The sequence below is a fragment of the Buceros rhinoceros genome, unplaced genomic scaffold, assembly GCF_000710305.1.
Source record: "Buceros rhinoceros silvestris isolate BGI_N320 unplaced genomic scaffold, ASM71030v1 scaffold7565, whole genome shotgun sequence".
NCBI classification, from domain to species: domain Eukaryota; kingdom Metazoa; phylum Chordata; class Aves; order Bucerotiformes; family Bucerotidae; genus Buceros; species Buceros rhinoceros.
Genome location: NW_010413363.1, coordinates 19,200 through 33,668, shown reverse-complemented (window position 1 = coordinate 33,668; position 14,469 = coordinate 19,200). Strand labels below are relative to the sequence as shown.

General features: G+C 36.3%; 1 pseudogene across 1 annotated transcript; it reads left to right on the top strand.

Moving 5' to 3' along the window:
* The first annotated feature begins 415 nt into the window (after nt 1–415).
* Nucleotides 416–1,215, top strand: LOC104493930 (annotated as a pseudogene). Its single transcript, XR_727797.1, has one exon. The product of XR_727797.1 is annotated as an ERC protein 2 pseudogene (transcript).
* The last annotated feature ends 13,254 nt before the right edge of the window (nt 1,216–14,469 follow it).

The following is a 14,469-nucleotide window of genomic DNA, read 5'->3' as shown; positions in this document are numbered from 1 at the left end:
GACTTGCTACTTTTATACTGTCTTTTGAATAACTTGGTTTGGGTAGTTCTTAATGTCAGCAGTAGATTTTTCCCCCTTTATGTAATTCCTCATGATCAGTTATTTAAGTCCATTAACTATCAGCTAAGATGTGTTTTGGGGCCCATATTGTTTATTGCAAAATAAGCTTGTTAAACTAAATGTCAGAATTTTTTTTCTAGCAAGAAAGTGAGCAGTTTATTTTTCTGAATGAAATTAGTTTGAAAATGTGTTTTTAACCAGTCATCCGAAATACAAAATGTATAGTAAATCTTATTTTTAAAGCAATAACTCCTAGGAAGTGGGTTACTTTATTTTCTGATATAAGCTGGTTACTTGTAAAGTTACTTTCCAAGATGAAAATTTACTTAATTTTATAATGTCTTTTTTCAGGTCTCTGACTTCGGAGGAACAGTAGATTTTTGCCTACTGGAAGAATGCAGTGAAACTGCCAATATTTCTAGCTGGAATTATAAATTTAATATTCAACTTTAGTGTTACTAATTTCTTACTTAAATAGTACCTCAAAGTAGAATAAAAATGTATGGAAGTGCAAGAACAATCGGCAACTTAGAAGGAAGTCCCTCCAGGTCTCCTCGTTTGCCAAGATCTCCTCGTCTGGGCCATAGGCGAACAAGTAGTGGAGGAGGAGGAGGAACAGGTAAGACATTATCAATGGAGAACATCCAGTCCCTTAATGCAGCCTATGCAACATCTGGACCAATGTATCTGAGTGACCACGAAGGTGTAGCTTCTACTACTTTCCCAAAGGGCACAATGACTCTTGGAAGGGCTACAAATCGAGCTATGTATGGCGGTCGAGTCACAGCTATGGGGAGCAGTCCTAATATTGCTTCAGCTGGACTTTCTCACACAGATGTCCTTTCTTATACTGACCAGCATGGAGGTCTGACCACATCTTCACACCATCATCACCATCAGGTTCCTTCTATGCTGAGACAGGTTAGAGATAGCACCATGTTAGACCTGCAGGCTCAGCTTAAGGATCTACAGCGGGAGAATGATCTTCTCAGAAAAGAACTAGATATTAAGGACAGCAAGCTGGGATCCTCCATGAATAGCATCAAAACTTTCTGGAGTCCTGAGCTAAAGAAAGAGAGAGTATTGAGGAAAGAAGAAGCGGCAAGAATGTCAGTTCTTAAAGAACAAATGAGAGTTTCCCATGAAGAAAATCAGGTGAGTCATTCAGAAAGTTTATTTCTGTTGTTTTGCAGCAAAGTCATTGGTGTTTTGCTTATGGTTCCTGTGCTGTTACAAGTTTGACACTTACAACATGAATTGTATACCTTGGATCTATCTGCCCCTGGCTGCTAAACAGGAGGAAAGCACACGAATAAGAATCTGAATGCAGGTTATAATTTCCTTCATGCAGCATTCTTTCACATTACAGCTGAAGAGAATGATTATTTGTCATTATCAGTTTTCTTCTTTTTGAGACTTTCTCTAGTGTTTTTTAGCACCAGTCTAAATATACTTAGCAACCTTTTCTGAAGAGGTAGATGAGCCACTTGCAAAAATCTAAATTAATATCCAGAGATGTATTTTGTATGAACTGTATAGGGATTTAGCTGCCCAGTTTTTTAAAGTTAAGAGAGGATTTGATATTAAATACCCATATGCAACCTTCTGTAATTCTGTGTTACAGAAAGAAGCTGAAGTTGTGTTTTCAGCAACATTTCAGACACCTGTGTCTTAAAGAGCATCTTGTAAATATGTATTTCAAATGCTTTTATTCACAACATAGTATTCTTTTGCCAAAGTTATAAAAAGATTAAAGTACTTCAATCTGGGTGAATAAAGCTATAAGCTCAAGCTTTGAGACTCTATGCTGTTTCACAAAGCTATAAAAAACAGTGGCACAGATTAGATCAAAAAAATTTTTGTACTGCTCCACACACTTTTTAGCTGCTCGTCTTATTTTAAAGCTGCTCCTTTTTAGACCATCTGTTAACTTCCCCTAGACAAAAACACAATCCTGTGTTTCTCTCACTTCCAGATTCCCAATCTAAACTTCTTTGCTGGCAGGCACCAACAACTGAAATTTTTAATTGACTTCTTGTGATCATCAGTGCTTCTCACCAAAATGTTCACCTCTTAGATGTGTTGTGAAACTAAGTATTATGGAATGAACAAGCTTGATACCAGTTACTGCAATAGGACACTGAGCCTCAATCAGGAATTCAGTACAGTGGATTAATTTTCTGGTGTAGCTTGTGTATCCAGACCGAGAGTAGTAGTTACTGAGTATTTATTTATAGTAGGTATGCTAGGATGCTGCTAGAACCAGTGTTATCAAAAATGTGTTTGGTGGAGATTCTGCTGTTCGAAAGCCTTTCTGGTTAGATGTTCTAATTGTGACAGTTGGTGTCACTCTAGCAGTAGGAGATATATGCTAATACTGTTTCGGTTGCCTTTCTTACAGAAATGTCACATCTAGTCTTGTATTGGCATTTGGAATCCGAATCTGGTGTTTAGAGACTTTGTCACCTGCTGTGGTGGCTATGCATTTGGCTTTTCTTCCTAAAAGCTGTTTCCTCACTTTGAGGGCAAAGTAAATTAGTAACTGTTATGAGTCTTCCTATTCTTTCATTTTGTAGAATATTGTATCTTTTCATTTTTTAGTAAGTGCTCTTCTTTTCTGGTAAGGTTGAACCTAACAAGATGAAAAGAATCTATTTTACCCTATCTGTACATTTAACATGAATCTTACTCTACAATAAAATAACGTAAGGACTGGGTAGCCAGCGTTCCATTGCAGACTATGACAAAAGTTCATCGATGTACTATACAGTGATATTTCCGCTGAGTACTCTTTATGATCCAGCTACAGTTTCTGGGTGGACTTTCCCTTGAATTAAGCTTTTGGACCTATGTAAAATTCTAGTGCCCACAGCCTCTTAGGACAGTGAATGCTGCAGCTTAACACGTGTGAAGAACCACTGTTTTTCTTTTGGTTATGCACTAGACTTTGGCTGTTTTTTCTGTAATTTCCTGTTCCTTGTACTGGAATAAACATCAAATAGTTAATGCCTGGTGCTGGTCTCATTGCAGCCTGTGATTTTATAGGTCACTGTCATAACATCCCTTCCTCAGCTGTTTTCCAGACTGGAGAATCTTAGCATGCATGATAGCTGCTTTCGTGAAACTGTCATTTCTTTGATTCTTCCCAATCTTTGTCAGACCTATTACATTTTTTTGAGGTGAGGAGGTCAAAACAGCCCATGTTTTTCACAATACAGGTGTAAAACAGGTTATGCATTGATGTTGCAATGTTTACCCTTTTATTCTGTGTGTCTCTCCCCAAAACTCCCAACCCACAATTTGGATTACTTTTTTTAACTGCTACTGAGTACTGAGCTAATATTTTAATGGAAATATTTAACATAGCTGAAGAATCTCATCAGTGGTTATAATCAGTTTAGATCCCAGCTTGTTATGCATGAAGGTAGGATTATTTTCACTTGGGTGTAACTTCACATTTATCTGAGTTTCATCTGCCAGCCCTTGCCTAGTCACTTAGTCTTATAAAATCCTTCTTTGCATTTGACTTTTGCTGCCCTGAATAACCTAATAGAATGAAGAAAATCAGTCATCTTACAGTTCACCCCGTTCTCTGGGTTGCTTAGGATATGTCAGCACAAAGCCTGGCCACAGGTTCCAGCAAAACTCCACAGGGGCCTTCTCTTGGTTTTATGACTTGGCCACATGGTTCTGCTATTTCCTTTCTTGTAATGAAATATTTATGTATGAAAGGACCAGCCCTCTTATCTAATTGCTGCTTAGTTTTCTTGTAAGCATTTGGAGAGAAGCCTTTCTGAAGGAATGGCTTTGGAAATCCAAGCTGACTGTGTCAGCTGGTTTGTCAGTCTCACCTACATAGTTACTGATTCTTTCAAACAACTAATTTCAATTAAAATTACCAAAAAGCTGTAATTTTAAATAAAAAAGGTAGCATGATTTATCACATGTACACTGAAAATTATACATCTATCTTTGTGCATCTGAGGGTTACTGGCTTACGAAATTTCCTTTCTTAAACTGAGATGATTGTACTCAAACACTAAAAACTGTTTCAGATTGGCTGTACGTGGTAAAATTTACTCTGGATGGGGCTCATAGTGAACTTTGGGAACTCCCAGTAGACTGGAGAAGGGCAAATGTAACTGCCAGGAAAAGAAAACAAAGAGGAGGGGGGAGGCAGAGAGACACATGAGTGAATTGTTTGACATTTTATTGTAGTTTCTGGGAAAATATTGTCCGAACAGTCAAATATTTGTAAATGGTATTATTTGTGGTTTTTTAAATAAAATCCTTAACTATTTCTAAAATATAAGGAATATGGAGGAAAAAGACTGGCACTCCACATGGATTTGTCAAAAATAATGTTCAAAGGCTTTATGCATAAAGGGAAAACCAGTAGTAACATACCAACATTAGGAAAGCTTAGATTCTCAGGAGACTTTCATTAGCAAGCTGGTGGGAGGTGAAATTAATAATGTCGAGCTGGGAGGGGTTAAAAACATGCTGGAAGATCGGGTTATAAATGAAAACAAATCTGGCAGACTGAAGAAAGAGTCTGAAAAAGTAGGATGTGTTTGATAAAAGTGAAATTTTTTGGGGGAGCAAAAAGAGACCCATGAATAAGTTTATGGATGGTAACTTGGACATTCTTGGATTTTCTTTTGAGGATTATCTTACTTTTGAAAATGTATGCTCTGAGCACCTGTTCTTTGATATTATAACCCAAAGTTAATGATCTTGTCTGTCTTCATATTTGTGAAATATTTTCTCACAGAACAATTAGTAGTATTCTGTATATGGATTGATTACGTACCGAGGGGCAGGAAGTACTTTAAATGGTTTTTAACTCTTTAAAGTGGTTCTTCATCTTGGAGTCATCCATTTGCAAGGTCTCAATCGGATTTTGTCTGTTTGGTTCCACCCCCCTGCAGTAGGTAGTAATTCTCTCTAATCTTGCTTAAATGTATTGCATAGAAGTGTTAATGCAAAAGGCTTCGGTGGAGAGCAGAAGGGCATGAGGTGGAAAGAACTGGGAGGAAACAAGAAAATGTTCAGCAGTGTTTATTCCCAGGATTGTTGCCTGTCTGACAAAAAAGAGGGAGAACCAGTTTATCCATTTGGATTAGCATATTAAAGTTTCAGTTCATATAATGCTTTTATGATATTGCAATAACTAAAGTAAATTTACTGTGACATTTTTAAAATAAACTGTGAACTCGATTGCACAAAACAATGCTCCTTTTCCTTACCTATAAATATCATTATTTAATAGTACATAGTAGAAAATGAACCCCTGTGACTAATGTGCACTGTCTCTTTCATAATATGGTCGTATGTTGGTTTTGGAAATAAATGGTGAGCTTGGTCCTTGTTTTCTTACGGAAAATCAGGTAATTTTAATTTGCTTAATCTGTTTTCTGAAAAAAATGTTGAATTTTGATCTTCTTTTGAAGTTTAGTTCCTGGCCTGATAGCGCAGGAATTTGCTTCTGGTTAATAAGATGACGAGAAAGGATAAAAACGAATAGGGAACAGTTCCTCTGAGAGGCTCATAGTTTTGAATACAAAATTATTCCTTGAAATTTTTATATATCTTTAGCAATATGAATAACTCATAGATGCTGTAATTAACAGAGTGGATTAAAAAAATCAGATAAGTGTGTGTGTATCCATGAATTCAGAACTGAGTAGCTACTCAATATTATGTCACACGCTCTTCTCTTTTACTTTGATTCATGACAAGTATCTAAGAACAGTAAAAGAAAATACACTAAAAAGTATTCTGAAATGGTCTTTTCCGTCTTTGTATTTAAACTATTTTCCTACTAAAACCTTGGTCAGGCTTATGTTTACATACTAAAAAAAAAGAAACAAAAAGCCCTAAACTAAACATACTATATACTTACTCTGCTTTCTGATGCGTTGCCCATCATACAATGTCCGCTCTTCTAGTCATCCTTCTGCCTTGTACAAAGTGAGGAAGCAAGGGCTGTAATTTAGTCTGCTGTAACTTTGCTAGTTTATCTGGAAACCAGTCAGTGGAATTAAAATCAGTAACTAAAAATTAGTTTTACAAGTATCTAAATAATACATAATATTTTTCAATTATATATTAATATTAGCGATAATATATATTTTAAAGTGTTAAGAAGTGGTGAGCTTCTTTAAACTTTACCCAGTGGTTTCCATGGCTGGGATCAACCCTGAACGCTTCCAAACTGGGCAGTCCATTGTGTAGATGACACCAGCTGGTGTCATCTAAATGCAAGTCAAAGGAAGTTGAAGGTCTGTTTCCTCACTCTGTCCACTTCTGAGACTATTCTGCATCTTTTTTAGAGATATTTTGTTTATGTCCATTGAGGTTTGATCCTAGTGGAATATGCATGGAGTTGCCAGCAACTGCGTCTTCAGTTTGCATTCCAAGGCAGATATTTTCTCCGTTAATATGCATCAAAGTATACACTTGATTACTGATTGGAAAGATGCCCCCCCCCCATTGTTCCTGAATACCAGAGGTGGCCAGAGGAGATTTTTAGGTTATAAATATCTTTCAGCCCATTTCATTGTCTCTGCAAACGTGTGCAATACCACAAATTTTCAAGCTTATTGTGGATATTTGCGAAGTACAAGGTTTCACACGGAAGATAAAGCTAGTGACCTGAGAAATGGAATGTTCTCTTCATGTTTTACGATGCTTTCTGAAGTATGTTAACGCATTAATTATTAAGAATAACAAAGTTACCTGATTTTTTTTACTGAATGTGTCTCTTTTCAAGAAAAAGTAATCAGTTTATTTTCAATTTAAATATAGTATTTATGACCAGTGAGTTTTATTTTAAAGCCAGTAGGTTCTGCACATTCATTCACCTTATTTTCTGTTTTCCACTGTACTGTTGTTTATTGCTTTCTTCAGCTTTTTTTAATATTTCTGTCTTAAGAGCTGCATGCATACTTGTCTATTTTAACCTTATTTTGGTTGTTTTCACTGTTTTCTTCATTTAAAATCATGTACATTGGTGGCAAAATTTGATGGATTACATTTAGGTAAGTACAAAATACTTCTTTACATTTTTTTAAATGAGACAAAGTGCTTAAGCTTTTAAACGTGTGGAATAGATTAAACATTCATTATAGAACAAAACATGAAAGTATAATGAAACTAAAGTATGTCAGTAACTTTTTTCTAATTTAAAAATAAAACTATTTCTGTCAAATGGGAAGCGGCTAAAATGGTAGGGCTAGTCTTGTGCTGAGGAATGATGGCGTGTGGGTTGTGTGAAACAGTGTGTGAGCCATGCCAGAAGAGCGTGTGTTGGCTTCTGGGCTGCTGTTACTGATGATGAGGAAACGCTATTAGCTCTGTGGTGGGGAGTCAAAAGAGTGGGGAGAGGTGGTTATAATGTTGTAGATGGCCAAGGAAATTTAGAGGAAGCAATAACGCAGGAGTGTTTAAGGGTGAATGGGGAATGTAATTGCTTTTAACCGCTTTTTTACCATGAGATTTTTAAATTTGTAAAAGCTTGGTAAGTACTGAGCTAGAAAAAGAATAAGGGGAATGTGTCCTTGTAAGTGTGCAAGCACTTGTTTAGTGTTGACTGAAACTTCTTGGTGGTATTCTAGTTTAGATAATACATGCGTATACATTATGTAGTAGAAACTAATAGGTTAAGCTGTACAAAAGATGTATCACATATTAATGGTCATTTGGAAAGGATAGTAATAATAAGTTACATCCTTTTATGCATCTCAGATATGGAGAAAACTGAAGAAAGTAAATATTGATTTGATCTTTGCCTCCACTATTTGAAATAGGAGCGTGAACTGTAGTCTCTAAAATGCACGATGTATTATGCTGTTAGTTGAAGGAGCACTATTATTATATTTCAAACAAAAGGTACTTTTTAATGTCAAAGTTTAGTGTGGAAAAAGTGATTTAAACATAAAATAAGAGCAAAATACCTACTTCAGTTGTCATCTCTTTTGTTAAATGCAGGATATACATCATTCTCAATTATGCCAGTGCCAATGTGCTTGCAGTTAAAAAAGTTATTTTAGTTGAATCTTGAGTGTCAAATAATGAGCATCAGTGAGTGTTCTTTATAAAGAAGCATGAACAAGACCAGTTGTGTTTTTAAGGAAAGACGGACTGACTGTAGTAGAAACAGCATTCCAATAAGAGGTGTTTGGGACTGTGTCATGGTATATGCCCTCAATTGTGATCTCATCACCTTTGAACATATTCATATCCTTAGCTAAAATATTTGGAACATTAGTGTGATGGTACATCCCTGAGATGCTACAAAAAGTTGTGCTTTTTTTGTCTTTTAAGTGGTGATCATCTGATGTATAAAACTTAAAACTGAAGTATTGCATAGAGAGTTTTCTGAAAGCCTGTAGGTTTATTAAATGATACTTTTGCTGAATTCAGTAATTTCATCCTGTTTGTTAAATTTTACTTGCAGTTTCAGATGGATATTGCATCCTCTGTTCTCCCTTCTGATGTGCTTTGAAGCTCAGTTCCGCTGTCAGCAGTGATTGTTGTGGTGCTGTGTGGGTAAAATCCTTTGTACAGAAGCCAGGATTACGGCAGGGACTCAGAGACGATGCTTGAACAAATGTAGACCTAGCAGGAAATGGTTTGGGATAAAACTGCCTTTCAGTTAGCCTTGCTTTGGGCTTGTAGCACTGCTGGAAGGCATTTCTCCAGTACATCCTAGCAAGCCACACCTCAAGCATGGCAGCTGCTGCTTTTTGCTGCCTTCTGCTTTAAATGAGAGATCAGCCCAGAGCAGTAGGGTATGTACGCTGTCAGAATGAAATACAGGATATGCGGAGAGATGTAATTGTATTATATATAAATAATTTTGAGTTTTGTTAGAACTGGAACCTGTCAGGTACATTACATAAATAGTAAACTATTTGATAGTGCAGGAACTTCTTCTGAAACCGAGGCTTACAAAGGAAAAATAAAATCTGAAGAACTTAACCAAACATTTAATCTCATGAATAATACAGTTTCTCACAGGTATCATAGATAATACATCACATATTATCCTTGGTGAAATTCTTTTCCCCTGCTTGTTATGGAGCCTGTGGTTTACGGGCTGGTTTTTTTAATACTTTTATTTCTCTGTTAGCTTATGTAAACTGATCTCCTTCCTGCCTTTTAACCTTATAGTTCATCTGGGGGGTGGGGGGGGAAAATGCTGTAATTGGCTCTTCAGAATTTTCTATCTGAATTGGGGGAGAGAAGGAGGGGGAGAGTACTGAGAAAAAAGTTATTCCTTTCTCATTACACATCTTTAGTCTTTACTATTTCAGACATTTTCCTTAATTTTGTTTCTTTCATCTTGAATTTTCTGAGTTGTCCCCAATTTATTAAGCAGTCAATAACATCGTATCCTATTGGCCTGCAATGGGGAGCTCCAGCCTCTAGACTGATAAACTTGGATGACACTTCCTAACCATTCTCTTTTCTGTTATATTTGAGTTCATAACATTCATTTCAGATTGTTGTGCTGGGGTGAGGGGAGCATTATGATGGAGACTTAACCTCCATTTTTGCACGTCTGGGATTTACACTTCTTTCATGTCATTCAGGGTCAGATCCTGAATTTACCTGTATTTGCTCTGTTCAAGGAATCTTGCATTCCTGACTGAGGAACTGTGTGTTTCCCTGGTGCCAGAGGGACAGTTGTAAAAGCTGTCAGTAGCAACTTGAATTTACTGCTAGAGTATCTGTCAGTTGGCTTAGCAAAGAAACTAGCTTTCAGAGTCCTAGGTATATTTTATAGAAGATAACTCTTGTTCAAATTGGGTTGCCTACAGCAGGAACAAATAACTCTTTTGGAGTTAGTAATTTTAGAATATTTGGCCTGTGAATGGGGAAATAGTATTTACTTCTCAAATTTCTTTAAGCATCTGCTGCAATATAGTTATTGGTTTTACTCTTGATGTTTGAAGATTTACAAAGCTAACAGAACACATGTAAAAGAGAAGGCAATAGATTTCATGTGAAGTGCTCTCCTAGCCTGAAGGGAAAGCGGTAAATGATGTTTTTGCCAAGAGGAAAATCCTGAGGCAAATCAATGTACATATTTCAGTGTTAGACTCAGAACACTGAGGTCTTGTAAGGTAAACTCTATTCCAGTTCCATCTATAATTGAGAGTGTGAGGTCTCCTCCACATCACATTTCTGTAGAAGAAATGTAAAGGTCAGCAGAAACTTTTTTCTCTAAAAACATTAACACACACTGGGAAGCAGCTTCAGAGGAGCAGCAAGCCCTGAAACAAGGTCTGCTTTTTGCACAGACCCAGGCTTTCAATTTGACTGCAGGATTAACTGAGACTAAATTCTCACTGCAGAATCCATGCCAACAGGGGCAGGAAGTTCTGCTTTGAAAAATAAATACTTTTGATGTATTTTGTTTTGAATTATGTGTAAACTGAAGATGTATAGCTCTTTCAATTTGTTGGTAGGAAGTCTGAAATAATAGTCCTGTTAATGTGAACTTTTTCCTATTATACTAACTTCAGATAGCTACTGGTTAGCAATAAAGCATAATGTTCTTACACCAATTCAGTGTACAAATGCCTAAATATAATGGTGTAGTATTCTTGCTGGATACAGTAGAAGGTGGAGATGAAATAGTGGGTTGCTATTTAAATTTTGCTATACCAAAGCATTAATAAAATGCTTCAATCCAAACTTGAAAAATGGTTTGAAATCAACAGGCCTGTGATAAAAGCCACCTGGTCCATTGAAATATAGGTATTTATACACGAAAACATATACATTCAAAATTATGTGTATGTTGGGATATTCAGAATGTTTTGCTTTCAGTGATCATATTAAATTCTTCCCCTGTGTCAAAAGTTTCTACTGTTCTGAGTGATGGAAACTAAGCTGTATCTCTTCTGAATTTTGAGGGAAATCAAAATTCCCAATTGCCCTTTATTTTATAGCCAGAACTGTATTTCTTCCCTTGCCACTCCAAAAACGTACCTACCTGTCATGTTTGTTGTTCTATTTATACCATATATGTTCTGTTTGCTTGAAATATGGAAATGAATGAGCTGCATAATTGAATACTCTAGCACTTACGCTAGAGAGATTTTTGTCTTCGGATTCCCTAGTGGACTTAAGGAATGGAAGAGGAACTATAGAGCAAAAAACACGAAAATTGCTTAAGAAAGCAAAACCAGGCATTCTTCATCCTGTTCAAGCAGTTCATCTCCCTCTTGAAGAGGGTGAGCTGTCAGAATGAGAATTTGAGCAATTAGACAAGAATACTCATGATAGGCTTTCCCACCTGAATACACTGCTTAATTCTGACTTCAGGACTGCAGAATGAACAAGCAGTGCTAGTCTGGCAAAATCCAAGAAAAACTATTTCTAAATAATATTTCAGAGAGGAGTTTATGTAAGTATATAGGTATAACTATAAAACATGAATTGAAGCCACCAGTAATAAGGATTCTGTGTGAAATAGGTAGGACATACTTGCACCATGAGAAAATGGTGAGTATTACTGTTCTTGACTGCGGTGTACAAGACAATTTGCCATTGATTTACATTCTCTTTGGCAGCTCAGTAGTGCGTTTTAGCTCTGTCATCTTTGTTTGCCCTGAACACTTTCAAAAGTCCATAAATTTTTTGGAAATTCTATCTTAATGTAATCTGAAAGGTTGGGTATTTTTCAGTGACTTAATTATGATCAGTCTTGCCCTACTACTATGGGAATGTTTGGGTGGTTTCTCTCTTTTTAATCCTGGCTTAATAGTGTCTACAACAAATTCAATTCTTTTAGCTTTGAAGGGTTATTTTTCCTGATGTTTTTTTCCTAGAACTAAGCAATCATCTGTTTTCAATAATTATCTTAGATGAGAAATTCTTAATTTTGCAGGAACAGTTTTTAATGCATAAAAAAATCTAGTAAATATATTTTGTAAGGAAGTATATATCCTCTTCCCCTCATTGCTTAATTGCTTTTTCTCAAAATTTTGGAAAAACATGTAACAGCGTTTACTGCTGTTCTTGTTTTTAATTCAGCTTGCAGAAGGCTACTGGGAGGATTATGCGTGCAAAAGAGTGAGTCAGTTTGTATAAACTCCTTATTTACCATCAACACGTTACACATTCAGTATTATGCTGTCCTTTTCTGCTGTGCTCCTGTGCAGTGTCTTGAGGTAGTAATTCTCCACTCAACGTGTTGAGCATGGCTACTCAACTCCTTTCCCCAGATTTATAAGCTCAAGTATTTAAATACCGAAAGAGTAACTGTGTTTCCTCTTCGTTGATGCTTTGAGTAGTGTGGTCATTAAAAGCAATGTTTCCTTCTGCTTCACTGCGCAGGAGAAAATCTCTTCCAGATATCAGTCACATCTGAGATGATAAAAACCTTAGGTGTGAGGAGCCATGAAAAAAAACGTTTCCTGTTCCCCAGATAATTTGTCCTTCTGTTTTCCCATATAAATATGCTCCATGAGTAAGTACAGGGAGAGGAGTGCTGTACTGCAGGATCAGTTTAATGGAAACAAGCAATTGTTGGGAACATGGATGTGGACATAATGGAGGACTTTGTAAATATTTCTAAGCCATTACAATGAGCATAACAATTGGTAAACTATTGTTCAGATTTCAAAGTGGCATTTCTTTCCCACTGGCAAGCTGCTGTCTAATCAAAATGGATTTACACTGCCTTCTGTACAGTTCAGAAAAGAGAAACATCCCTTTTCTGATAATCTGGAGCAAGTTATAAGCTATAGATGGGGGAAACAGTATTTGGATTCCAGTTCTGGAAAAGCGAACCGAGTATAAAGTCAAAGTGGCACCCCCCCCCCAACAGTCCAAAAGACAATAACTGGTATCTAAAATAACCATGGCTTGATGTTCCTTTCTTTGTTTTGAATACTAAGAAGTGTCATTGTTAATGAAGGCTCAAAACACTATGCAGCAGATGGGCATTATTATTATAAAATTATTCTGAAATTATGGAACTTCAGGCTTTAGATGTGAAGCAATGAAATGCAAAATTCAAGTAGTTCAACCTTCCTTCTGAGGTTAAGTGGTTCTGTCTTTGCATGTGAATCTTGCATTTTCTGCACTTACAGGAGAATAGGGAAGGTGGATATTCTTGTGTCATCTGCAGTGGCAAGCAATGAACTTCAGATCAATACATTTGCAACTGTTAGATCCCTAAAAGCAGTGCAGACATACCGTTAAAGAGAACTTAATGATTGAGATGGTTAACTTAACTCGTGGATTGCTTTATAAGGTCACGTTCTTTTGCTTTCCAGTTAAATTTTAGTCAGAATTGGATTGATTTTTAGACAAATATATATATCAAACTCTGCTACTCTGTAGGTAAAACCCTGGGCAAATTAAGACTTCAGGTTGTTTTAGAACGGAGTAGTTTTATTTCAAATGAGCTATTAATTTCTTCTCCATTTCAGGAAATTAGACTGAAAAATTTACTTGTGCTTTCATGAACTCATGTAAAAGACATGAATGAAAACATGTTGGAATTCAGGAGGACCCATCAGTGGCTTTGGCAGATTACAGAGTAGTGCTCAGCAATCCTAATGTCACTTGTCCATCTGCCTTTCTGCAGTGTTACGGTTCTACAGCTCATGATGCCATTTACCAAACTGCCAGATAAGAATCTTAAGAAAGATAGAGCAGTTGGAAATAAGTGCTACAAAGAACAAATATACACCTGCACATTTGCAGTTCTCGTATTTTAAAATTCTGCTTATGCGTAATTCCTGTATATGAAGCAATTCTCCTGATCTTACTACATGTTAGTGAGATGTTATAGTTTTTTCTTTAATATCTTTCAATTTTCTGCTATATTTCTTGAGGTTTCTTTTGCTTCAGCAGTCTACTCTGAGTTGAATAGTATCCAAGCAATGAGTTAAGTGATTCTGAACAGTCTTAGAGGTTTCTGTAGTGCCATTTTAATTTACGTTTTCCTTTAAGCTGGGCAAAACCTGCATGATGCAGCAAATGCAGCCTTAATGTTTCCTATTGAAAGTGGAATGCTTCAATTCTTTGTACAGAGATCTTTAAAAATAATACAGCTGTGCCGTACTAAGTATTTAAGAAACCAGTGTTTAAAATTCAAGTTGTGGTGGCTTAATTCTAGAAACAAAAAACCTCTGTACAGCAGTTAAATAAGTTCATGCCATGTGTATAAGCAGCTGCAAATACTCACTGAATAAACATGCTCTTTTTTGGGTTTAGCCTTTTGGATCTAGGGTAAATTTTGAAGTTCAGAAACCCTATTGTGAAAGGTTTCATAGCTTTTAAGTGTATGAGTTTAATTCCTGCCTTGCTTTTGAATATGGATCTCTGCCATCAAATCACTTTATTTACTTTCATCAATCACAGAACAGTATTTTTATACTT